The 27,634-nt window shown below is 47.7% G+C and overlaps 1 protein-coding gene and 1 long non-coding RNA gene across 3 annotated transcripts in view; both read left to right on the top strand.

Annotated features, from left to right (window-relative positions):
* The window catches only part of LOC135873059 (alpha-2-macroglobulin-like), a 1,316,454-nt gene that overhangs the window by 576,386 nt on the left and 712,434 nt on the right, over positions 1–27,634 (top strand). The window lies entirely within an intron of this gene.
* On the top strand, positions 305–16,430 carry LOC135873066 (uncharacterized). Of its 2 annotated transcripts, XR_010561069.1 has the most exons (6): positions 305–589; positions 12,035–12,124; positions 13,107–13,209; positions 13,979–14,097; positions 14,643–14,731; positions 16,051–16,430. It is a non-coding gene; the product is annotated as an uncharacterized LOC135873066 (long non-coding RNA). The 2 variants fall into 2 exon arrangements; XR_010561070.1 differs by lacking the exon at positions 12,035–12,124.

Below are 27,634 nucleotides of genomic sequence, written 5' to 3'. Positions count from 1 at the left end.
AACCTGTCACGTCCCATCATCCAGTCACTGGGGCTGGGTGCAATCTCCCTTGGCCAGTGGAGTATATACAGAGTTCGCTGTGAAATCCTTCCTCTCTTGTGCGTGTTCAACATCTTGTACTGCGTATTTCATGGTGACTGTTCTGTAGTCTGTGCCCACAGCGGTGTGTGTGAACGAGACCTGTGACTGTTGTATATTGTGGTGCTGTCTCTTTAAAACGTGTCATGCTGCCATGTCCTCCCCTTGCCAGGGAGCTCTCACGTGAGGCAGAGACACTCGGCGGCTGCCTGCTCCGTCTGCAGGAGCCATCTTGTTATGTCTATAGTAACAAGGTACATGTGTCTGGTCTCACTCTGGCTTCCTGCACTACACGGGCTGCAGCGCGCTCACAAAGACAGTGACACTCGCAGCTGCGGCTGTGCAAGCAGCGCTGTCTGGCGTTAGCAGTGACCCCAGGCTGCAGGAAGTAGCTGTTTTTGCCAGGACACAGCGTGTCAGTAAATGGTGCAAACTGCCACACACACAGACAAGAAGCTGCAATGCACAAACCAGCAGAAACCAAACAGGAGGCACAGAGAATAAAGACACAGTGAGTACACAAAAGTGAAGGCAAAATTAAAGCAGTTAAACTAGAAAATAGTATTTAAAAAAAATCCTGAGCAGGGAGGATTGCGAGCCAACCCCACCTTTATCTTTCTTTTGTGATCTTGCTGAAAATTGAAGGAGATGGGAACAAACCTTCCAGATCTGTATGAAAACCTCAGGAGCAGATAAAAAAGAACAGGGCATAAAAGTAGCCATTTTACTGCACACAGTGGGAGAGGAAGCTCTGGAAGTTTATAACATTCTTACAGCAACCAGCTGAAAATGCTTTAGTTTTGGATGAGATCTTAACAGTGCTTAGAAACTATGGCAGCCGTAAGAAAAATGTTGTCTTTTGAACGGTACCAATTCTGTAGTGGTCTCACCTACACTTAGGGGAAGAGCAGATAGACAAGTATGCCATAGAGCTGAGGCAAAAAGCAAGAAATTGAGAGTTTGGAAATACTGAAAATGATATTCTCAGATACAGTATTGTGTTCAGTGTCACTGATAAAGGGCTAAAGGAAAGGTTGTTGAGGAAAGTGGAAACCTGATTTGGGCTTGCAGAAAGCAATAGGCATTTGCGGAGCCTCACAAGCCACAAAGACACAAAATAGAGATCCCGGCTTGGCCACATACTGACAAGTTTGTAGAGGCTGTTATACAAAAGAATACTCAGGGCATCATGGGGAGGGCCCAGCTGCTGGTGAGTCAGAGCAAAGCAGACACACCAACCACTCACACAAAATTTCTGTACACACTGTGGTATGACAGACAGCCTATGGAAAAACATGTCACAAATGTGGAAAATTAAATCCCTATTCTATTTGCAGAGTTTAATCTTAATATTGGGGTGGAAGCTAAATGTTTTCTAATTCACCGTTTGAGAAAGATAGCAGGTCCCATCCAGATAAAGCAGTCTGATGTTGTGCTTATAGCATATGGTGATTCCAGAATATACTCTTAAGGGGAAGTCACCTTAAGAGTGGCAACTGTTAAAGCTAAGGTCAGTCTTCAATTGAAGACTTCACCTTAGTGATGAAGACTTAATCGCTAAGGCATTTACAACACTACTGATAGGCAGAGAAGCTTGCATACAGGTACATCTAATATGTATGTGGGTATGCTGCATACCAAAGCACCCAGCACTAAAGAAGAATTGATTGCACAACACCTGGAATTCTTCAGGGGACTAGGAGAGTTCTGTGGGAAGCATCCCATATATACAGACCGATCAGTCACCATTGTCATGCATGGCTGCAGAACTACACCCTTTGCAGTGACAGAGACTCAGAAATTCACTCAGACAGTTAGAAAAGGAAAGAGTCATAGCCAAAGTGAACTCACCCACTCCATGGGTTAGCAGTTTAATCATAACTGAGACAAAGTATGGGAAGATTAGGATTTGTTTGGATCCCCGATGCCTTAATAAGACTATATTGAGACAGCATTACTGTATCCCCACACCAGTAGATGTCCGTTGCTGACTAGCTGGTAAAAGCATATTCATTATGCTAGATAAGAAAGATGGATATTGGTAAGTCACTTTAGATAATGAGTCATTTGAATTTTGCACTTTTAATACACTCTGGGACAGATACAAGTTTCTCTGTTTACCTTTTGGAATAAGAGATAAGGTGGTTCAGTAAAGATAATGCCATAATAAATAGACATGAGGAATGACTAAGAGAACATGCCATTGTGTTATGTTGTGTTCCAGTGGTTTGAGTTGCACCATTTATTTGCATGCACACCAGCTGCCTTAGGTGTTAGGTTTAACTGTATTGAATGGTGGAGCAGTTGGAGCAAATTGGCTGCACTGCCACTGTGGTATGAGGAGAGTTGCACCTGTACTTTGAGGGATCAAACATTCCTCATTTCAGCATTGAGTTCTGTAGGCTTTGTCAGTAGGGAGTTCCGGGGGGGTGTCTTGCCATGGGGATTGTCAGCCGTCTGGTGGTCTACATGACTAGTCTCCATGCCTTAGTGAGGAGTCAGTGAAGGCAATGGCTCAGAAGGAATCCTCAGGGCAAGGGTGAAGAGGTGGTAACATTTTGCAAATCTGGGGTGGTCAGTATTTGTGTGTAGGTAGCTGCTGTTTGCTACGACTGATCTAAACTTGAGTTTTGCCTTAGCAAAGGGTAGGTGCTAGACTTTGCCCTACAGTGCTTATGTGCTCTGTTCCCAGAGTGTCTGTAGTATCTGTAAGGGCAGTGTGTTATTGGCATGTTGGAGTATCACTCAAAGAGGGTAGAGTAAAGGTTGCATTGCAGAAATGGTTTGTACCTTCACTTTTTATTTCCTTGTTTTCAGAGGTTTAAGGTTACCCACTTCTCCACATTCTGAAGGGCATTAGGAGCACTGAGTAAACCTAACTCTGTATTAATGAAGGTTTGGGACAGTTAATTTCCTTGGTATTTTAAAGAAAAAATTTCTTACTACCCCATAGAGTGGTTGCCCTTGCTGAACCCCTAAGGGGAGGTGCAGTTGCCCTGAATTGACACCTGCTACTAGAGGGAGCTGTGGAGACTGTTCTGTTGTTTGACTCCATAAAGAAAAATACACCAAAATTTGAAAATAAACTCTCCCCATCATGCCAGGCCTGGAAAAAAGGGACTCAGCAGGGGAGGAAGAAGATGATGACACAGGTCAGCACCTCTCATGGGTTCCAGATAAAACAGAGGGCGCCGTGTTTCCATGGTTTAGGGATATCACACCAGCAGGAGCACTATTTCTCTAGTAAGCTGCACTGCAAGAAGTGCGGTAAGAGGGAAAATGTCACCTGGGCTTGCCACAGTGCCCCACAGAACAGCAAAGGATATGCTGAGAGGAAGCCATCAATGACTGCAGATAGGAGCCATGGAACTAGTTATGTGACTAGGAGGAGTTGGGCTCGGAGGCAGATTGTCTCCAGATGAAAGGATATGTGAGCTGTACCATTTCACAGAACTGTATATGGTGGAGAATGAACAGATGTCATCACCCGTATTATGTTAATGTAAAGGTAAAGGATGTGATATTGATAATGGAGAGAGATACAGGAGTGACAATGACCATGATCTCTGAGGGAGTTTACAAAAAAAATGTTATCTGAGGTAAGATTAAAAGAAACTATTGTGCTTTTACAGAATTGCAATAAGGGCAGAGAGGGGTATTAAGCTGTCTCCCTGTCACTGTAACTTATAAAGGTTTCTGTTCACCATTAGAATTAGTTGTAATGGAAGGAAATGGCCCCCCAATAATGGGCAGAGATTGGTTATGCAAGATTAAATTGGATTGTGGTACATCATCTGCCAGACAGAGCGGGGGCATTGAAAGACCAATATAAAGCTGTCATTAGTACAGATACGGGTTTGGTTAAAGACATACACCAGCAAAGCCAAGGCCATTCCTAAATTTCTGAAGGCTACACCTGTGCCATATGCTCTGTGAGAGCCCACCGAAAAAGCAACTGGATGACTTGCAAAAGCAGAGTATAATTTCTCTATGGAGTCCAGTGAAAGAACTGTACCAATTGTGTGTATCCCAAAAGGTGATGGTAGTGTAAGAATTTCTAGGGATTATATAGTCACTATAAACCCCTGGCTGGAGATGGACAAGTATCTACTTCCTAAACCACAAGATTTATTTGCAAAACTGACAGAGGGAATGAAGTTGAATAAACTAGACTTGTCCCAAGCATACCAGCAGATGGCAATGTAGCCAGATGCAAAAAAATTTCTGTCCACAAAAGGGGTATTTAGGTATGAAAGATTACCCTATGGGGTAGCTAGCACACCTGTTCTGTTTCAATGAATAACAGATCAGGCACTGCAGGAGGTAAATAGTGGTGTCTGTTATTTAGATGATTTATTAATAACCGGGAGGACTTCAGAGGAACATTTAAAATATGTAGAGGGGACACTAAAGAGATTACAAAAATATGTTTTAAAGTTAACAGAGATGAGTGTGCTTTTTTTTCAAAATCAGGTTACTTGTTTGAGGCATTGTGTAGATGCAGAAAAGGTTTACCTATTAAAAGAGAATATAAAATCAGTTGAGAACACTCCAGTGCGATAGACGGTCTCAGAGCTTAGATTGTTTCTGACCGTGTTAAATTATTATGAAAGATTAATTCCAAATTTACCAACATTAATTGCAGAAACTATAAAGTGGGTTTGGACGGAAAAGAAACATAAAACTTTTGAGGTAGTGAAAAGGAAACTAGTTCCAGCCTATTGGTACATTGTAATCCTGAGCTTTCCTTAACTAGGGCCCTGAGAAATTCGCAACTATGCAGAAATTGTGGAATTAGCCTAGTACTGCAGTTTTTCCTACAGCAGGGAAGTAAAAGTGGGCACCTGTACGTTCTGGTCTCATGCTCAGGAAAATCTGTAGCCTCACATGAACTTCTGTTTCGATGTAACACTGCACGTGGATGCCTGCATCTGTCACTCCGTTGTAGGGGAAATCGCAGCAGTTTGGGGTGATTCAATGTCTGCTTTTATACAAAGGAATGTAGCAGTGACCTTTCACTGATGGCATTCTGTGTATATCCTGTGAAATTTGTTACTTTACCTGTAACAGTGCTGTAATTTAAAAAAAAAAAAAACAAGATTTTCTCAGGGCTCTACCCATAACCTAAATTTAAATTATTAAATAAATAGGATATCTCCATTTATTTATTTATTATTTATCTCCTAGAACTGGAAGGGACCTTGAAAGGTCATCGAGTCCAGCGCCCTGCCTTCACTAGCAGGACCAAGTACTGATTTTGCCCCAGATCCCTAAGGAGTTTTTTAAGTATATGAGGAACAAAAGAAATCCTAGCTATGGTATAGGCCCATTACTAGATGGAGATGGTAACAGAATATCAGGGTTGGAAGGGACCTCAGAAAGTCACCTAGTCTAACCCTCTGCTCAAAGCAGGACCAATCCCCAGACAGATTTTTTTACCACAGTTCCCTAAATGACCCCCTCAAGGATTGAACTCACAACCCTGGGTTTAGTAGGCCAATGCTTAAACCACTGAGCTATCCCTCCCCCAAAGTACCTAGAGATGCTGGGGAATGAACCCAGGGCCTCGTACATACAAACCATGTGCTCTACCACTGAGCTACAGCCCCAGATCTAACCTAACCTGTGACGTCTCTCCTGGAGGAATTGGGCCTGTCATTTCACACATTTGTAAAGATGGGAGTGAAAAATCCATAGCATTTGCTTGCAGAACATTATCAAAGGCTGAAAGATAAGACTCACAAATTAAAAAAGAAGCGTTAGCATCATTTGGGAGGTTATTAAATTCCATGAATGCCTGTTTGGGAAACAATTTACCTTAATCACTGATCTAGAATCATAGGGTTAGAAGGGACCGCAAGGGTCATCTAGTCTAACCCCCTACTAAGATGCAGGATTTGTTGTTTCTAAACCATCCAAGACAGATGCTGTCCAGCCTCCTTTTGAAAACCTACAGCGGAGAAGCTTCCACAACCTCCTGAGGCAGTCTGTTCCATCGCCGTATTGTTATTACCGTTAGGAAGTATAATCCACTGGTAAAAATACTGGGCCCAAAGGTGTTCCACCCTGCCCCAGCCTGGAGCCCCCTCCCACACTCCAAACCCCTCTGCCCCAATCCCCAGCCTAGAGCCTCCTCCTGCACCCCAAAGCCCCCATCTCCAGCCCCACCCCAGAGCTTGCAACCCCAGCCGGATCTCTCACCGCCTCTCACACCCCAACCCCCTGCCCCAGCCCGGTGAAAATGAGTGAGTAAGCGAGGGTGGGGGAGAGCGAGTGACGGAGGGAGGGGGGGAATGGAGTGAGTGAGGGGCGGGACCTCAGAGAAGGGGCAGGGTAAAGGTGTTCGGTATTGTGTGATTAGAAAGTTGGCAACCCTAGTCTTTTGTAAGGCAGTAGTGACGTTTCTATGAGAAGCAGGGAATGAGGAGGGAAGGTTGTCTGAAGCTTGAGTCCAGCAGAACTAGCCTTATCTGGGTTTTAGCTTTTAGTCCATATTGTGTTACAGCCTATATTGGTTTCCTGACAGCCCCTCCTCCAGGTTTTTCTGTTTAGGGTAGAGAGTATTTGTATGAAATTACAAGGGGGGATGAAGTGGGAAGAAGGTGCGGTAACGCAGGTATTGGGATCAGAGACACATCTGGTAAAAGGGGGGGATAATGAAAAGGCATATAGATAAACTGTTACCAGATAAGGGCTCAGTACAATTACAAGATGTGGTTCCTGAAGCTGATTTAAACCGAGTCTGAATGAGCTCTTCACTGACATCTAGTGATGAGCTGGGGGAAGAGACTTCAGGAACCAACCCTGTTTGCATAGACACGCCTATTGGGCCAAGATGTGCAGCGTGTTGGCGTGGCTTTGCCCAAATGACCACTTTTGGCTGGTGTAGGATTGCAGGTTACTTTGGTGTTGGGTGCAGGGCTGAGGAAAGGTTGTTGTCCTTGTTGTGTGAGTGGGGGCATCACAACTGTGCTTGGCCTGCCCTGATTGAGAGGGGTCACCCTCAACTAAAGTGCATTCACTATACAGGTGGCAGGTGTGCCAAAAGCTAGTAGAGAGGGGATATAGACACTCTGCTGTGCCCAAGGAGTCCCCTTTTACTCTCTTCTGTTTAATATAACTAAGCTGATTGTACTCACTTGGGAGTCTTTTGTTTTGTTACAGATCACTAGAGCTAAAGTTGCTGATACCCAGGTGTATGTGCTAAGCTTAGACCTGCTGTGGGGCAGTATCTCCAGTGCAAGAGAGTGACCAATCTGCTTTAGTAGCAAGGCTGCTCTTCTAACTGCTGAAATCACTGAGAGCTGTGTTAAGTGATGGGACATCAAGGCATTGCAGAGGTTGCAGTAAAGTGGCACAGGGGTGGCGTGAACAATGATGCAGGCAGAGGCCAGTGGCCTAGTGACTGACAATGAAGCAGCCAGCGGCACGGTGAACGATGAAGCAGTGACAGCAGCATGTTTGAACTGAACTGTTTAGACATTTTATTTTGAAAATGTAGTTTCGCATTGACATTTTGTTTAGAAAATGTCACCATTTCATTTTGACATTTCATTTCATAGAGAAAAAACAAAACTTCTGGTTCAGTTTGAAACTAATTTTTTCCCCCAGATTTTCAGTTTGGTCACTGAACCAAAATATAAATCATTGACTCAGCTCTATACTCCAGTGCTCTGTCCAGTCTGAGTTATAAATGGCTCATGCTGTTGGGGCTTTATTCAGGTTACACCACTGTTGCACTTAGGCTTTGGCTACACTGGCGCTGTACAGCGCTGCAACTTGCTGCGTTCAGGGGTGTGAAAAAACACCCCCCTGAGCACAGCGAGTACAGCGCTGTACAGCGCCAGTGTAATCAGTGCCTGCAGTGCTGCACACTCGCTCGCAGCGCTGCAAGCTAATCCCCTCGGAGAGGTGGAGTACATACAGCGCTGTGAAGTCCCGAGTGTAGCCAAGCCCTTTGTAGAGGAAGAAGCAATGATCATGTATCTCTCATGGATATAACCACTCAGCCACTCCCATCCCTGTTAAATTCCCAGTCACCACCCAGCACTTACTCCTATAAAATACTTTACCCAGATCCTTAAAGGTGCCTAAATACCCTTGTGGACCTTGGCCCTTGCAACTTCTTGACATTTAACCCCGACATCGCTATCCCACTGAATTTGTCCCTGTAGATACCCCCAAGTCATTGTGTGACTTTTAGCCTGTAAATACCCAGCTAATCTACGGCTTCTGAAACTGTAAATACCCAGCCACTCAAAAAAGAAAAAAATACCCTTTATATATCTTGCTCCACCATGTCTTATCCTGTAATCAGGACATTTTTGCTCTGCCGGTCCCCAGCCATTCCCAGTTGCTTCCTTGCTAAGGTGTACACATACATGTGGCCAGATCAAGGCCAGGACACTAGGTTATCTCTGAGAACTGTCATGGAGTGTTTATTTTGCTCTGGTGAGGCCATGAGAGAGTACAGGACAAGGTTGGGCTTAACCCCTCTGGCCTAGCACAAGACCTTGCACACAGCAGGAACTGCACACAGGGATACTACCTATGCTGAAATCTGCTTAGCTGGGGACAAATAAAGCTGGGGTTTAAGGTAGACCCCAAGACGACGACTCCTGAGGAGACCCAGTGCTTGGTAAATGTGACAAACATGGTCAGTAGGGGACCTTGCAGGCTCCAATCACGGAGCAGTGAGGGGGTTGGCATCAGAAGAATGGGCATGCCTGACCCCTGCCTGCTAAGCTATGGGCAAATGTTCCTCTCAGCCAGTTCTTCTAGTCCCCTCCCCCACCATAACACCACTTGCTGTGCGTGTAATCTGCAGGTTACTATAGCCCCCCATAGGGAGCACCAAGGCCAGGGTAGACCAGAACACCATGTTTAGCATTTCATGAAGTCACATCTGCTTGTGTCTCCCCCCGCCCCCCCTTTGTGCTGAGCAGCCTGAATGCATCAAAAAGGAGGTGACCCAGAGCTCCCTCCTCTGCACAGAAGGTAAGGGCATCTCTCCAAATTCTGTACTGCTGAGACTAGAACCAGCAGGGAGGGCAGCAAAGGGAGGGAATCTACAGTGTCTCCCTCAGTTCCCAGCTAACATGATATGCTCAGAATACCCCCACGTAAAACAAACCCTTGGTGTGAACTGGTAGCTAGGACTCTCGCAAAACACTGTGAATGCCTGTTATATTGCACTGCCCCTAATATTACATTCACACTAAGGACCAAGGACAGCCAAAACTCCATCAAAATCCACTCCAGCAAATCCTTCAAAAGGAGCTTGCAAGTGGACAGCAAAAACCGCCTGCTGCTTCAGCAGACTGCCCTGCCTGATGTTCCCTGTATGTTAATGGCAATGGCTGTGTCTATGGGCATGGCAACACTGGAAACTTCAAAGCGCTGCCGCGGGAACGCTCCTGGGGCAGCGCTTTGAAGTGCGAGTGTGGTTGCGCGCAAGCGCTGGGAGAGAGCTCTCCCAGTGCTCCTGGTAATCCACCTCCACGTGCTCCCAGCGCTTGGAATCATAGAATATGAGGGTTGGAAGGGACCTCAGGAGGTCATCTAGTCCAACCCCCTGCTCAAAGCAGGACCAATCCCCATACAGATTTTTGTCCCAGATCCCTAAATGGCCCACTCAAGGATTGAGCTCACAACCCTAGGTTTAGCAGGCCAATGCTCAAACCACTGAGCTATCCCTCCCCCTGGAGGGATAACTGTTTACACTAGCGCTTTAAAGCGCTCTGACTTGCTGCGCTCAGGGAGGTGATTTTTCACACCCCTGAGCCAGCAAGTTAGAGCGCTATAACGTGTAAGTGTAGTCAAACCCTATGTGCAGCTCAAAGATCCCCAGCCCACTGCCCCTCACTGTGGGGCAGCTCCACTCAGTAATGAACCATTCTTGTGTTTGCCTCTTTTTTTTCTTTGGTACATTCATTCTTTCTTTGTTTCTTTTGTTCTTTGTTTCATTGTTTCTTAGGCTTTTTGTTTCATTCTTTCTTTCATGTATCCTGTTCCTGTGTTTCCTTCACTGTTTTGAAGGAACTCTTTTTCTTAAGCCTCTTCAGATCAATTCTGCACTCAGAAGAGTAGATTTATTTTTTTAGCTTTAGAATCTCCGAGTGGTACATGAGGTAACCCATTTTTCCCACTGCTGTCTGTCCAGAGCAAATGAGTCACTCCATTGTAAGTTGTCTCCATGATGGCAGCATCATTTTCAATCATCCTGCTCAGAGAAGTAGATGCATTTCCAAGTGAAATTTATGCCAATTACATCCTATTGCGCTCTTTTTGGTTTTCCTCTTTCCCAGGCAGTGAGGTTTCTGGGGGACATTAACTACAATGGATTGTGTCTCCATTGCAGATACAATCATCTGCCAGGAGGAGTCTCTGTGCTGTAGTAGGAGTCAAAATTGAATCTGGATCTGAACTTAATGTGGAAAAGAGAGGACAGAGGCAGATCTGTCCGAAAGGTGTTTGAGAACTGTCACAGTGTTAGATGCAGGATGGGAGTGATTGAGATTTTATTGTCAGGATTATTTTCCCTTTGTTATCGACAATCCTGAGATACAAGATCCTCGTGCCCCAAAAGACATCTGGGTTCAATCTCTCTCTGCCGACAGTGAATGCTTCCTGCACAGCTGCCTTGCAGCAATGTTTGATCTGCTCCTTTCAGTCAGGTCACTTCCCACCATTGCCCCAGCTCCCTGGATGACAAGAACCAGCCAACTGCGAAATGGGGGAGAGGAGGGTGTAAAAACAGGATTACTGATTATAAATATTGTTACAAATCTGGGGCACCCAAGGACTTCCCTGTTGTCACTCTGCTGAACTGCATGGCCCCTCAGGGCAGCACTATGACTGTGTGCATAGGACTTGGCTTCTCCTACCCCAGAAATCTGGGCCTCAATGACTGGAGTAAAAGGAGATTCTCCACTAGATGTTAGCAGTATAGAGCCTGTGATACACAACTAAGCATTTCTGATTCATCCAACAATGCCCTGCAGTGCATATATATATATACACTAAATAGCTGGGTACAGTGTTAGTGCTGTTTTATAATGGGGATGATTCACCTTTACTCCCTGCACCCCTTTAGCCCTCCTTGGGCTCAGTCGTTAAGTTGTCCCAGCCCTGGTATGGGGCCATATTCCCAGCGCTTCGTCCCTGGAGACACGACCTTCCTATGGCCGGGCTCAGTCCCAGCATCCAGCCAGGAGCTCCTTCTTTGCTCCCCCGGTCCCTACTAGCAAATTGTCTTTGGCTCAGTCCTAGCAGCCAGCCAGGAGCCTCTTGCTGCCCCAGTCCCTGCCCTCACTTAGCTGTCTGTGCGCCTGCTGCTCTTCAGCCAGGCACACAGACCTTTCTTCTCCAGCTCCAAACAGTAACTAACTGCTGATCTGTTCTGCAGCTCCTTTTATATGGCCCTCCCGGCCCCTGATTGGCTGTTCTAGCACCCCCTCTGATTGGTTGCTTCCGCACAACCACTCTAAGCCGCTTGGAGGATCTCTCCACAGCTCCTTTCCTGGGATGGGTGTGGCAAACCCTGAGGCCTCCAGCAGGGGGCCTTGGGCCTAATCCAACCCATCACAAGCCCCCAGATAACAAAGTCCAATAATTTTGGATCATGTCCTTGTACTATGGTCCTAGTGAAACACTTGGAACATTAGCTCCCTCACCCTGCATGGAACTTGCTGTGCTTCCTGGCAAAACCCTTTCTGTCTCTAGGTGTTTATAGAGCACCAGCACCATAGAAACCAGGCACTGTATTAAGAGGCCTCCACTCAAGCCCTGTCCCTCCAGGGGGCCCTTGGCTACCCTCTCTCTCTCTCCTCCATGTCATTAAGTTATCACAGTGTAACAGGTAAATCAGAAAGATCTTCACAGGCTATTCGTGCTCTGGAGCAGAACGTTTCCTCCTCCTTCGTGGTCCAGACTGATCCAGTCTCTCTCATTTCAGTTATGCCAGGACGTGCAATAGCTCCAGTATGGCCATTGTTGATGGCAAGATGCTCTCAGGCTTCATCCCTTCAGATCATCCTGGTAGAAGGTAAAGGATGGGAGTGACGTGAATAAACCACCCCAGGAGCAGAGGGGGTTACAGGCTGTTATACCCTGGGCTGGATAAAAGGAAAGGACCAGGCCAGCCAACCAGCGTTCTGAGCCATGAGGGCATTCACTGGAGTCCACTTGGCTCAGGACACATTGCCATCCCCTTCATTCCATACAACCAGTAACCCACTTAGGGGACACACACACACACACACACACACACACACACACACACACACACACAACCAAGAGACAGATTTTATAGGTATCTAGGTATTAAAATACGTTTGAAAATTTGCCTCCAGTGATTATTTTGCAGTTCCCACTTTAACCACTAGATGCCACTGTTGTTTCACAGGAATAGAAGTGGTGAATCATAATATCAGGGTTGGAAGGGACCTCAGGAGGTCATCTAGTCCAACCCCCTGCTCGAAGCAGGACCAACCCCAACTAAATCATTCCAGCCAGGGCTTTGTCAAGCCTGACCTTAAAAACCTCTAAGGAAGGAGATTCCACCACCTCCATAGGTAACCCATTCCAGTGCCATTCACATGGGCATTTCTGCAGGATCTGGGATGCCTCTTATATTTAATGCTTGTTAATAATGGATCCTCTTTCCCATTTCCTTGTTTAAAGCTTCAGGATGATTGTGTGATGATGCAGGGTGGAAACCAAGAACAACTGTGTCCCCTTCTACATGGAGAACATAAATTCAAAGAGAGATTTTTCCCTCTGGTGTTATATATGTCTACAAGCTTTAAACTGATGCCTTTTGAAAATTTTTAGTTTCAGGGCCAAAAATCTTAACAAGACAACTGTAAAGAAACTGATCAGATGAACAGGGACTCTCTGGGCTCTCACCTCTGTCGTGCAAGATGAGAGCCCTATGTATTTGGAATCCACGTCAGTAGGTCTTTAGTGAAGAGAAATTGATATTAAAAGAAAACATCTAATGCTATCCACTGTCCTCCCATTCCCAGGTCTCTCAGAAGAATATCAGTTTATCTTTCTCAGCTGAGCAAGAACTTCCTGTGTCCAACATCAAACCAGCTTCAGTGCTGATCTACAGTTACTATAAAAGAGGTAGGAGGCCTGGCTGAGATCCTTGTCTATTTCCACTAAACTGGGTGATGTTTATTTGCACTTTGCTGCTGGTACCTTACCACAATTGACAAAGGGCCACAACCAGCCTGTGTGTTGGATGTTAGCCCCATGTCCCTCCCAGGTGCGGCCAGTGGACTCACTGGAACTCACCAGACACTGCGTGGTATGTTGTAGCTCTGCCTTGGGAAGGGATCAATCCAAAATGGGGAGATTTCAAGAGAGTTTCATCAAATATTTAGTGACTTACTGAACATGTCAGATTCTGCCCATGAGTTTATAGATAAGCTGTGAAGACAGGTCATTCTGAAACAAGGGAGGCTGTGAGCCAGGGGAACTCTTGGTGCCAACTGGTGGAAGACACAGGGATGCATAAGTGTTACAGGGATCCCCCTGGGCCTGGTGTTTACATAGTACTTTGTCAGAGTCTGATGCAAGATCTCTACTGAAATCTTGTGTCACACTGGCCATCATAATCATTGCAAAATGTATGTGTGCTTAATATGTAAGGACCTATGTATATATAATGAAAATTATGTTTTAAGTTCTGTGAGTTGGGTGCACCTACCAGCAGTGGATAAGCAAGTTTCTTTCAGCCAGAAAATGTTTATCTATTGGTCTGTCTAAATTTAAATTGAGTATTGTATACTTCAGAATGAACACCTATTTACAGTCTGAGCAAAATGCTAATCAAGTGATTGCAAAGTCTCTAGTGAAGACAATGGAATTTTTTTTTTTTTTTAAACTACAGCTGTAGGGACAGAAACAAACTCTGCATCTTTCCACCGAGGAGGCAAGAGGTCAGCATACTTGTATCATGAATGGAAAATCACAGCCTAGGTTGGCTGTAATACACTGGAAGGATTTGGAGTGAGTTTTTGCGCTATCTGACATGACAAGTAAAGTATAGGCTCTAGAATGCATGTTATGATTTTATTTTATATGTCACACTTTGTTTCCAAAATTTCTGCTTTTTATCACTTAAACAAAGAGCAGAGATTAAAAAAACCACCACTTTCTCTGTAAACAAATCTAAGTGCTATGTGTAAAGCAGAGCTGTGTTCTACGGTGTGACTGACCCGCTGTGCTGTGCTGCTCGTTGGGAACGGCAGATCTGGAGAAGCTGACAGTGTCCAGTGGATCAGGGGCTTAGCATTGCTGGTGGATGCTTGGATGGCTCAAGGGTTGGAGTGTATCTCTCATTAACCAATAAAGAGAGCAGGGCCTGGAAGGTAGTGCTTGTCTTGCCAGGGGCTGGTGGTGTTGGGGATACCCCTGGGCAGCATCACACAGGCTTCAACTTCTCAAAGGTGTTTGTGAGTTGGAAATACTCTGTAATTGGGGCAGGGGACATTTATGTGGCGGTTACAGCAGTGGTTTGATAGAATGTGATATTTGGGTTTTTTCTTTTCCAGGCAAACACGTCTTGCTGAGTGCAGCACAGCCTGTGGTCAGACATCTCACCCGGAAAGCAGCTGCAAGTCTGCAGCGATTAGAGCAACATGTGAGTGATACTCTACATAGAGAGCGATAAGAGTGGGGAGAGGGGAAGGTGCGGGGAGGAGAGAGTCGGTGGCATGCAGAGATGTAGTTAAATGAAAGGAAGAGCTGTTTCAAATCCAAAATGCTCTGAGACAGTTTGTAAGGTATTTGGAAATGAGCCCAGGTCACTGGAAAAATATACAAGATTTTGCAGATGTTGGGCTTTGAAATGAATCCTTTTTACAGTGAAAATAAACCTATTGCTGAGCAGAAAATGGGCCCATCATTTTCAAAAGCAACTAAATGACTTAGGAGCACACGTGCTATTGAAAGTCAGTGGGCAGTGTACTGCTGAGGCACTTTTGAAAATCCCACACATCAGCTGAAGGTGACTCTAGGATCGGAACACTTGCATATTCAGGATTTGAAATGTCTCACGGTGCTGATCCTGTAACAGCCACTTCAGGGAGCTTCATGGAAAAGTGAAACATGCAGGGCATGAAATTGTCTAAAACACGGTGAAAATCTCTGTGCTGAATTCTACAGCTGCAGTGGTTTGTAGAGCAAGAAACAAAAGGAAGTGGGATTAAGTGTGGATTTTTTCCCTCCTGGCACAACTAGAATTCCCATTAAAGCCAATGGGGCAGATTCTGATCTCTCTCGCTCCAGCATAAATCAAGAGTAACTCCCATGAAGTCGACAGAGTTACAGTAGTGAAGGAGAGCGCATAGGTGGTGATGTAGGATTGCTCTGCGTGGGCCCAAACAGGCTGATGTTTCATGTAATTAATAGAACCCCCCTTTCAGGACTAGCCTGTTTAGCTGTACAGAGTGACATTTTCTGGGGAGAAAATTGGGCTCTTTTTGGCGCAGACTCCCCCTTTTCATTGCTATGACAGAGTGCTGAGGTCTGACCGGAGGGACCCTCATGGCTTTAGCCTCGATTCGTTCCCCCAGGGACAGCTGCTAGTGCAATTAGCCAATCAGAAGGAGAGGCTGGGGAGGTAAGAAACAAATTAGACCTCAGCTGGCTAACCTGATAAGACAGGAAGGAAGTGCTACAAGGAAAGGATGACTTGGCTAGCTGAGTCCAGGCTGAAAGAGTTCCCAAGACAAGGAAATCTCTTTCTCCTAGGGCCCTGGTAAAGATGGATTGAAAGATGTAGGATTAAAAACTGTGATGTTGCCCTGTACTAGTGTTGGTGGAAGGGTTTGGAATAAAATACAGACTGAACGCTAAAAGAAAGTGGGTCTGAGCAGTTTCTGGAGCATCAGAGGATGGACAGAGCATCACCCTGTTACAATCACTCATGGTTTTTACTCTGTTTTTTCTTCTTCACAGGACAAACGTGGAATGTGAACTGAGAAAAGAAGCCAGACAGCTTATTTCCCTCTAACTATAGACTGTTAGTAAATGTTACACTTACAATCTGACTGACTGCACGCTGTGACTGTGTAGTAGGTAACTTGGCTAGATTCAAACCTAGTGTGTATATCCCCTCCATGAACTCCCTCCAGATCTAGGCTTGAAATTAGAAGAAGGTTTCTAACCGTCAGAGGGGTGAAATTTTGGAACAGCCTTCCGAGGGAAACGGTGGGGGCGAAAGACCTTTCTGGCTTCAAGATTAGGCTTGATAAATTTATGGAGGGAATGGTTTGAAGGGATAACGTGATTTTAGTCAATTAGGCATTAACGTGCCATCGCGGGTAAAATGAGGGTCCGGCTGTAGAATCTTGCCTGTATGCTCGGGGTTCTGCTGATCGCCATATTTGGGGTCGGGAAGGAATTTTCCTCCAGGGTAGATTGGCAGAGGCCCTGGAGGTTTTTCGCCTTCCTCCGCAGCATAGGGCAGGGGTCGCAGGCTGGAAGATTCTGTTGTGGGTGGGTCAGCTTTTGTGGCCTGCATCATGCGGGAGGTCAGACTAGATGACCATATTGGTCCCTTCTGACCTTAAAGTCTTAAAGTCTATGAGTCTATCTATAAGACCACACATGACCCTGGTTCCACACTCAGACTGAGAACAGTAGTTGGTCAAAGCTTGTAACATTCCCCATAATAAACTTCTCAAATTCCACATGCCTGGGTCCTGGTTATCTTGTTCTCTCTGCACACTTTAGTGGCATGAAACTGAAGAACACTTATTGCTAGTAAACTCAATATTATTGCACTACAAAAGGGAAATGCTAACTTATGAACACCCCAGCTGACCAATTCCAAAATTTCAGGGAATGTTCTAGGCATCAGTGGGCAGAACCTTGCAGATTTTGAAGAAACATGGATAACTGGAAAAGCCTGATTTCTACTGGTGCATGTGTAATTTAAAGTCAGGCCTAAAGCATGCCCATTTGCTGCAGGCAGAGAAATCTCTGGTGCCCCTTGCTGCTGCCTACACAAATCACAGGCAGCTGTTTAATATGCTACTGTCTCTCCATTAGGTGGATTGCTAGGCCTATGTAAGCAATGATGTGTGCAATTTTTAGTTAGAGCGAGAGGCAATCCCAAAAAGACAGTAACAAAAGGGCAATGGAGTTGTGCATGACTCTTGGGTGAACCATCAGGAATATTGTGGGCAAGGCAAAGTATCTATTTCACGGCTCTGCCAGTGGCCCTCAGGCCTGCCCTGCAGCCCCCCGCTATTCCAGTCCTGGGCTCCCCACCCAGCTCTGCCAATGCTTCTCATTGCTTTTCCAATCCTAGTTGGATTTTAAGAGCACTATTTCACTAGGTCTTCCACAAATTTCCATACTACATAAAACCTGAGCACTGGGATTAAAAAACCCCACACACCTCTCCTTTGTGAGTAAGGGGAAGGTAAATAAGAAGGGGACTGTACCATTTAAAGGACAGAGCGTCCCTCTGCCTTGTCCACCTCACAACACCTTCCCAATTACTCAGCCCATTACAGGGAAAACAAAAGGAAAGTTGGCACCACTCCCTTTAGTCTCATTCAGCACTGAATCAGTCACCCCCTCCCCTCCACCCCCTTTCTTTCCTTGATCCTTGTCCCTAGGATGTACCAGCTTTAGGTCAATGCTCAGTTCAGAGAATACCGCAATTACCCTAATGCAGGATAGGACCCACACAATCAGTGTGTTGCTTGTGTCTGATACAGCTGGAGCCAATGATTATGGGGCCCCTATCATGTGACTGTCCCCTTGTCAATCTGACCCACATCATGTTTTTGGGACCAACACATACAGTCTAGTTTGTTCCCTGTACCCCTTCACATCAGAGCATTAAAACAAGGAGGGGAGGACCTGACTGACCACTAGATAGTGTAGCAAGGCACCTCCTCCACCCCAACAGGCTCACTGCTTCCCCCTCTGGCAGTGGGGGCCTGGAGTAAGTCAGCCCCGCTCTGGATGATGTTTATTCTCCTACTTGAGGTTTATTTCTCAATAGTTTCCAAGTAGGTCTCAGAGCAGGCCCAAGGAGTGCCCCTCCACCAAAAAAAAAAAAAGAAACATGTTCATAACACAAACCAAAGGGGAATACCTTTTCCTACCCCTCTCCGGGGGCATGTGGCCTCGTATTGGCCCTGGAGTACCAGTTCTTCCCCTAAACAGGCAGGTAGCTTCCACTGTAAAGAGACGAGCAACCATCCAACCTGGAGAAGCCTTTCTCCCTGCTGCCACTAGCCCTGCAGCAGCTTGTCTCTCACCTGAGGAGTGGTTTTTAAAAGTCTCAGGTAGTCCTTAATGGGACTCAGGTGTCCCTAGTTGACCTGAGGTAACCCCTGTTCAGCTTATAGGGAAAAGGGTCTTTCTCATTCTGGGGCTAATATACCCACCCACTTCCCGGAATCCAACAGGACCCTGCTCTTACATCTCTCCAGCCTGACTTTGTCATAATAACAACAAGCTAACAAGGCTGACTCTAGGGTTAAATGCTGTGGGCATACCTACATGGCCCTGCAGTGTGAACTACAGTGGGGTAAATAGCAGTGCACGCTAATGTGCTACACTATAACTGCACTGTGTAGAGCGGGGTGGGCAACTACAGCCCGCAGGCCACATCCGGTCCGCGGGACCCTCCTGCCCAGCCCCTGAGCTCCTGGCCCAGGAGGCTAGCCCCCGGCCCTTCCCCCACTGTCCCCCCTGCCCCAGCTCACTGCGCTGCTGGCATAATGCTCTGTGTGGCGTGCTGTGAGCTCCTGGGGCAGCGCAGCTGCAGAGCCGGGGCTGCGCGGTAGCGGTGGCATGACCCGGCCCCAGCCGGGCGGTGCGGCTGTAGCGCCGCCAGCCACCAGTGCTCCAGGCAGCGCAGTAAGGGGGCAGGGAGCAGGGGGGGTTGGATAGAGGGCAGGGGAGTTCAGGGGGGTGATCGGGGGTGGGGGCGTGGATAGGGGTCAGGTTGGTCAGAGGGTGGGGAACGGGGGTTGAATGGGGGAAGTGGGGGCAGTCAGGAATGAGAGGAGGGGTTGGATGGGACAGCGGGGGCAGGCAGGGGCAGGGGTTCTGGGGGTAGTCAGGGGACAGGGAGCGGGGGGGCCATCAGGGAACAGGGGGGTTGTATGGGGCAGGAGTCCCGGGGGGGGGGGTGCAGATGGGATGGGGGGGTGGCCCATGACCCCCTTCCCTAACTGGCCCTCCATACAATTTCCAAAACGCGATGCGGCCCTCAGGCCAAAAAGTTTGCTCGCCCCTGGTGTAGACCCTGTGAGCGCAAACTAAAAGTTACGTAGTTTGCATTAATGTAGTCCTGTTTCAGGAGTATGGCAGTGCAAATTTTGTACCTTTTATTTGCACCTGCAGGGTTTATATGGGGCAGTTACAGCAAAGAATACTAGTGCACAGTGCAGTTTGCACCCCTCTAGTTCAAATTGCAGGGCCATGTAGTAAGCCCTTAGAGAAAAAAATAATGAAAATACAGTAATGATTAGTGTATACAGCATTTCCACCAATAGATGGTGCTGTATCTTTATCTTAGTGTTACGTTGTTGTCTTGTGTGTTATGTTGTTGTATCCGATGTGGGGAGTTTAGCTGGGAGTTCAGTCCTGCCTGTGGTGCTGTAGTTATTACTTGCAGTGTCCCAATAAATATTTTGGGTTCTACAAGCAAGTATTACAACTGGTGGCACCAGCTTCAAGATGGCAAAAGCAGATTTGCCTGAGAAGAAATGAACTGATCTTGCAGATGAGACTGGAGTCTGTGAATAGTTGGCAGACTTTAAGCTGTTGCTCTCTGTTAATGAGTGGTCTGGTGAAAAAGCAGCACATACCTAGCAGTGTGTTTGGATGGTGACTCCAACTAATTTTACCAGCACCTTCCCTGTGTGGATCATGGTTTTTATAGACAGTAACAAGAACATTTGTATGACCACCATGGGGGGAGATTCATCATTTTGAAATACTGGAAGGAATGGCAAGCCAGGAAGTGGCAGGGAGGGGAACATCTGAATCTGGAACTGGCAATGCAGAGAGGGGGCCTATGCCTAGTGGCGAGCTGTGAGAGAATCCCATTTATAAACTGTTCAACAGAGGATCTTCATAAGCTGATGATGAAGAAAGATCACATACTGGACAAACCTAAGGGCCAAATTATACACAGAATTACAAATGTGGAAGCAGAAAGTTATGTTTCCTTAAAGGGATCAGCTGTTAATTCCCAGCCCCAGTGTGACTCCTGTGCAGCAACTCTAGAAAAGATTGCAAGGGAAATGGCTAAAAAATTGGAGGAGGCCCAGGTGCAAGCTGTGCACGGACCTCTGGTGGGTCAGAGAGAGACTGTTTCCCTAGTGGGTCCCAGGCCAGATGACGTTTGCGGGTGATGCAGAGGCAAAGACCTTGGGAGATGAAATTGCCCAACAGTGGGAAGCCACACCCAGAGAAACTAGAAGTTGCTGCAGCAGTAGGGCCACCCTACTAAATGGGCTTTTATTGTGGTGACCAACATTTCCAATGATGTTGTACTTGGAGTAGATTTCATCTGAGGGAATCACAAAATCCTGGTGTGGATGCTGGGGGGCAACTTCTGGACCTTCAAGATGCCTCTACCATGCCTACAGGGTGATAGCCCTGTGGTAGCTCAGAATAAAGCAGCCATAGAAGGCAATGAAAGGACCTGATTAGAACAGCTGCTTTAATGGCATGCTAGTGTGTTTCCCAAGTTTTTCATTATTCCTGGAAGATAGGATTGGATGCAATATCAGACTGTTCTTAAGCCTGGGATTGTTCCAGTGGGACAACTTCAGCCTGGAGCTGCAGGAGGAGCAAAGGTGAGGTGGGAGGGCAGAACTGATGTGGGGGCAGGATTGAAGCAGGGTTGAAAAGCAGAATGAATTGCTGGGCAGGGGACAGGCTGATGTGGGGGTGAGAGTTCCCATAGCAGGGGCCAAAAATCACCTTAATAAATTCAAGCGAGGAGGCTACACTAATTGTCATAGGGACATGGACACACACACGGATGGACTGACACAGACCCACTGGGTATAAGCAGGGGGCGTTCAACAATCAAAAGTTAAGCAAAAAATGCAATACAATATTTTTTTTTAAAACTTGGTTTGGGGCCAGTGTAATGATTTTTGGGCCCTGACTCATGATTTTTGAACTTTTGGGTTGGCAATACTGGAAATGTCACAGCTATGGAGTGTGAAAGGGTGGGAAGAGGGCACGAGGGTGGGAGAGAAGGAAGAGGGGGAGGCTGATGTGAGAGGATGTGGAAGGGGCACAGCTCAGCAGGGAACCCTGCTAGCAGTTGCCCAGCTCCACAATCTTTAAGGCCTGTCCAGAATCCAGACCTGTGTAATGGAAACCCCGGGCCAAGCAGCTGCAAAGAGTGAGACAATCACCAGCCCCCAAACTTTTCCTTTGCTCCAAAGATTGGAGGGAGTGTGGCTCAGCTGCCCTATAGGGAACCTCACCAGCAGATGGTCAGTCATTTACTGTGTGTTGGCCTAGCACCATGCTCATCACAGCCAGAGCAGCAGCAGTTTACCCTGTGTGAGCTGCAGGTCTGCTGAGCTGATCCCACACTCTCCCAGTAGGTGGGGGCACACTCACTGATCAAGGAACACCACCTGGCAGCATGAGACAAGGTTCAGTCACCAAACAGAAGGAAAAAGAAGACAAAAAATTAAAAATTAAAATGTGAATAAAAAAAATCAAATATTTGAAAAGAATTAAAAAAACATTTTTCTAATTGATTTTTTTCACAAAAATGAAATTTCTTTGGCATTTGTAGTCTTCAAAACAGAAATTGTGATGAATAATTTTTCATTAGAAAAATATTTCCTCAGCTCTCCCGTGACATGCTTGGGCAGGAGTTAGTACATTTCTGACTAGCAGAGGAAGCTTTTGAAACAGACTGGTGCATACAGGAAAGAACACACACATATCCTGATCCAGAGAGATTTGTCTCAGGTGTGTGTTTACAAAAAAGGGTCCCAACAGTCTCTCATGTGAGATACAGAGATTAATCCTTATAAAACTCAGACTGAACTGCAGAAACCACAGAACCTCATCTACACAAGTCTCAAACTCCCTCAAGGCCTGAGTGAGGAAGAAAGTGGTTTCTTTCCCACCACTCATTTCCCCTCAAGCAATGCCGCTCCTTCCTCCCTGCTATTAGCTCCATCTCTTACATAAACATCCTTATAAGAGATAACAGCTGCTGAAAATCACACATGTGCACTCATACAAACATACAGCTGTAAATAGAACAGTGAAACCCCAGTAATTTGGCTCTTGGGGAGTGTGTGCTCTCTCACACTCCTATATATTTTTAGACTGTAAGAGTTTGCAGGGCAGGGAATATCTTTTAACATATGTCTGTACAGTCCTCAGTGTACAGTGGGACCCTAATCCTGACTGGGGGCTTCTGAACACTAACATTATTTGTAATTATTTGTATTACTGTATTAATAGGTGATTAGCAAAGTCCATTTTTTAAATTCTCAGCACTAGGACAATTCTCTAAAAGATTTTCTCCGTGCTAAGAGCATATCTGCAACCATTCTGCAAAATTTCTAGTTTCTACACCAAACCCCAGAGATGCTATTGCTGTTCAGTATAAGGTGTGTTTTGTTTTAAGAATGGTAAAAGTGTATTTTTTCTTTTTCTTTGTGTTTACAAATGTCTGGCCTATTTTGGCTGATTTTGTTCTTTAATCACCTAGATTAGAAAATTTCAGCCTTAAAGATAAAAAGTTATAAAGAGGTGGAAAGGATCCCTTTAAAATGGAAATGCTCCGGCAATGTTACCTTTAGTCTGGAGCACAGGTGTTGACCTGCACTCCACCTACAATACACACAAGAAGACAACCATCCCCCGTACAGCTGGATGTGGCTCTTGGTGGTCAGCTCTTGTTATGAATTCACTCGGTTTTGGCAATTCTCTTGGATAAATTTGATTCAATAAAACTGGTGACCTCATGTGACCTTAATTTCTCCAAAGTGCAGGCTTCATAGTAGAATTGGTTGAATAATGAAAACGATTTACAAATAATCTCAAACTGCTCTACGCAGCTCATACCCAGCTCCATGAAGGAACTTAAGGTGTGTAAATTGCTAGATTGGCTAGTAGGCTAGTTCAGAACAGCATGTGAACAGCTGAAAAACCATTAGTGGAGAATGAGTAGCTTTTAGGCCCAGACTTGTTCCTCGGTGAGGGTGTCCCCAAGCAGGGGCACCTTGGGCTTGGCAGCTGCAGGGACCCGGGGTCCCAACTCCTGTTCGGGGGGGGGAGGGGGAGGATTACAGGGTGATCAGCAGACCCTCTCGCTTGCGCCACAATTTCAGGAGGGTCACATGATAGATTCGGCACTCTTTTTGCTGATCTGGCTGGTGGACCTCATAGATAATGGGGCCCGCCTGGCGGATTACCTCATGTGGGCCCTGCCATCGGGCTAGAAGCTTGGCCTCCTTGGAGGGGAGCAGTACGTGGTCCTGATCCCCTGGTCCGAGTGCGCTCCCTGGTTGTAAGTCCTGGCCTAGGCCCCCTGGACGGCCTGCAAATTCTCCCTCACTAGGTCCCCGGCCCGGGTTAGGTGTTGTTGCAGTTGCATGATGTACTGTAGGAGCCCCTGGGTCTGGGTTGGCGCCTGTTCCCAGGTCTCCAGTATTAGGTCGAGGAAACCATGAGGTTGACGCCCATACAGTAGCTCAGATGGCGAGAACTAGGTGGAGGCTTGCGGTGCCTCCCTGATGGGAAGCAGTAGAGGGGGAGGATCAGTTAGTCCCAACGGTGCAAGTCTTTAGGTGGAACTTTCAGAGTATCTCCTTGAGGATCCAATTGAAGCGCTCGACCAGTCTGTTCATCTGGAAGTGATAGACTGATGTCCGCAGCTTCTTGATCCCTAGGAGGCCACAAATTTCACGGAGCAGCCAGGAGGTGAAGTTTGTCCCCTTGTGTGTCACAATCTCCCAGGGTAAGCCCAGCTGAGCAAAGATCTTCAGGAGTTCTGCCACAATACTTCATGCGGTGGCGTTGCATAGGGGGATTGCCTCGGGAAAGTGGGTGGCCTAATCCATCACTACCAGGAGGTAGTGGTAGCCAGCAGCGCTTTTAGCGAGAGGCCCCACCAGGTCCATCATGACCCTCTCAAAGGGTGTTCCCATCACTGGAAATGGGACCAGGGGAGCTTTCGGTACCCCCGGAGGTACCGGCAGTTGGCACTCAGGGTAGGAAACGCAGTAATCTTTGAGATCTTAGTGTACATCCGGCCAGAAGAACCAGGCCAAGACCCAAGCCAGGGTCTTCACCTGACCCAAATGGCTGGCTGTGGGGATGTCATAAGCCATTCTATGTACTGTCCACTGGTGACACTGGTGGCATGACTAGCTGGGACCAGGGCTTGCAGGTCTGAGGATCCTGGGAAACCCTCATAGGCACTTCCCTGTCAGCTCAAATCATGGCCACTGAGCTGCACGCTATAGGTTCATTGCCATCCTGGCAATGTAGGCCAGCTGCTCATAAGCCCTGCTGAGGGTGGGGTCCTCCCTTTGGTTCTAGCTGAAGTCAGCCCCCATATCCAGGGGGGCTTCCCAGTCATCTGACTGGGTTGGAGTGTCTCCTCCGGGGATGCTGAGACCCCCCACATGGGGTTGGTGGGTCACCTGGTTGAGCCTCCCTGCACACCTCAGCCTGCCCTCAAGGGGGTCTCCCTTGAGGGCCATCTGCTCTGGCAGGTCCCGAAGGTTTGTGGTGTGCAGAGTCCTGGTGAACTCCGGCCAGTCAAGTCTGAGGATGAGGGGATAAAGCAGCTTCAGGGCGACCCCTACTGTTATTACCTAAGTCACTCCATCCACAATTAATGGCACTCGAGTACTCGGATACACCTTCACATCCCCATGGATACAGAGGAGCCAAATCTGGCCAGGTCACTTACTGGGGCAAGCCCCTGACACACTAAAGTCTGCCCACAGCCAGAGTCCACCAGGGCGTGTACCTGTTTCCTGCCAAGGTCCATGGGAATCAGCACCTTGGCAGTGGGGCGCCAGCAGGCATGGGTCTCCCCTGTGTACACTTGCACAAAGGAGCAGTCCATGGTTGGGCACTGTCGCTGGGGGTGCCCAAAGCTGCCACAAGTGAAACAGAGTCCAATCTTGGTAGGGACAGTCTGGGCCTTGGCTTCCCCCTCCGCTATGGCTTGCAAGCGTCCCGTGGGACTTTGGGACAGGTTGTGGCAGGGGTCCATTGTGATGGCCCTTGTCATGGTTCGACTCCCAGTGGGCTGCTATTTTAGGACTGGAGGGTCTTTCTGAGGCAGGGGTTGGGGGGCTTCACGCTGCTATCATGGTTCCAGGCATCACAGGGGCCTGTCCATCCAGGAAGCCCTCCATGAGGCCGACTGCCACCTTCAGGGTGGTGGGTGGATGTTGCAGGACCCAGGCACTCCCTCGGGGTGAAAGGATATGCACAAACTATTCAACAACCACCTGCTCAGCTACTTTGGTTGCAGAGTGCCACTTGGGTTGGAGCCACCACCAGCAGGTGTCCTTAAGGTCCTAAGAGCGGATAGGTCTTCCCCCAAAACTGGTGCCAAAAGGTTTTGTGGGTGAAGTCTAGGTTGTCCAGGATAGCCCTGTTGTCGCGGGTCTCATTGTTGGGGAGGCTACAATATATGGCCTGGGCTTCCCCCATTAGGTAGGGGGCCAAGAGTGTGGCCCATTGGTTTGGGACCCACCAACAGGCAAGATGATCCACTCAAAGATGATTAGAAAGGTCTCTGGGTCATCTTCTGGTCCCATTTTTGTGAGGTGTACTGACAACACGGGGGTCACAGAGGTAGTTGCTCTTCTGGGAGCTGGGCTGGAGGCGCTAGGCAAAAGGCAGACAGTTGCTGGAAACACTGCTGTTGGTACTCCAGCTGCTGGGCCCCAGCTGCCAGATCAGCTGCTGCTGCTGGGCCCACAAGTTCCTGGAGCAGCTGCTGTTGTTGTTAGAGCTGGGCGGCCTGTTGCTGCTGGCGGCTCTCAGTCCACCATTTCATCAGCTGATCCAATTCCAGGGGTAACACTCGGCCTGATGGCGGGCTATGAGCAAGTGCAGTCCCCCTCTGTCTCAAGGGGCGAGTGCTGCCCTCATTCTGCACCATGTGTAGGAGTGCGTGGTCGTCCCTCCCCGTCAGTCACGGAAGGAGGCCATGCCCCATCGCTCTCAGATCCGTAGCAACGCAAGGGTTATTGGGCGATTAGCAGTCTCTAAGGCCCTGGCCCTCTAGGCAGGGCCAAGAGGCAAGTAATCCAGCGCTCTGCCTCAGGCAGGGCAGAGCAGCAAGTCTAGAGGCTCAGGCCCTCAGCCAGGGTGGAGCAACAAACAATTTAGGGGCTCAGGCCCACAGGCAGGGCGGAGCAACAAACAGTCTGACGTCCTAGCTCTGGCAGACAGCAGACAAACACAGTCCTCCTGACCTAAGGTGGGGGGAGGCTGCCACCCCAGAGGTGGGGTTGGCAGCAGAGGGTAGGGGGGACTCGGCCCATCCTACTCCACTGAGTCCCAGCCCAGGGCCCTAACAGTGGTGGAGTGTTCCGCCACTGGATCAGCAGGGTTCCAGCCGAAACACGCTGACTTGGATTCAGGCAACAACACAACCTGGGCTACTTCCTACACTCCCCTCGCTGGGTACCTGTATGTGGGGGTTTTCCTCCGTCTCCCTGGGGTACACCACCAGCGGCATTCCCAGTAGTTCCTCAGTGTCCAGGTCGGCTGGCAGCTCTGGCAATCCTGGCAAGTCCTCAGCACTATAGAGGTCCTCTTCAGGCTCCCGCTCTAGCAGCAGGTGGGAGGCATATGTCTCCCTCAGCGGCTCCAGCCCAACTGAGATGCTGGGCCCATCTTTTATACTTCCTGTCCTGCCCCTCTGCTTCCAGATGGGTGGGCATGGGTGTCCTGGCTGCGCCCACCAGGGGGCGGGGGGTGGTTCCTCCCCATCAGTCTTGGAGGGAGGCCATGCCCCCTTGCTACAAGGGCCCTGAATCCATGCTGGTGTGCTTGGCTGGTGGCATGGGGCGAAGCAGATATTAATACTTGACCTACGCCCTTACCTGCCCACTTTTCAGTGTGAAGACAGCAAAAGTACAGGCACCTGGCCTCATGTTTAGAGTCCTCCAATGCCATTCCCACAATGTCCTGCTTCTGTATCTCCTGGCATATCTACCTACTCACTTCCCACTTGCACTCTATGCACTGGAAGCTATCTGATAGCTCTTCAAGTAATGTCCATATGGGTGCTCCACTACAGATGCACATACACCTCTCGAGGCCTTGATCAGAGATTTCTGCTAGCAGTGCCTGTTCAATCCATGCATGCGTCCTTTGCTTCCTCATGGCAGACACTGAGGCTATATAGGAGTGCATGGGGTGAACCACTTGGAGTTCCTTCTCTACCACCTTGGCCCAAGACGGTGCACTAGTGTGTCCATCTTGAGCATACTCAGCCTTTCTCTTCACTTCTATTAAAGTTAGTTTAGTTTAGCTTTGTTGT

Source organism: Emys orbicularis, chromosome 1 (assembly GCF_028017835.1).
Source record: "Emys orbicularis isolate rEmyOrb1 chromosome 1, rEmyOrb1.hap1, whole genome shotgun sequence".
Lineage (NCBI taxonomy): Eukaryota > Metazoa > Chordata > Testudines > Emydidae > Emys > Emys orbicularis.
The sequence above is the reverse complement of the archived record's forward strand: the minus strand, read 5'-3'. Positions and strand labels throughout refer to the sequence as shown.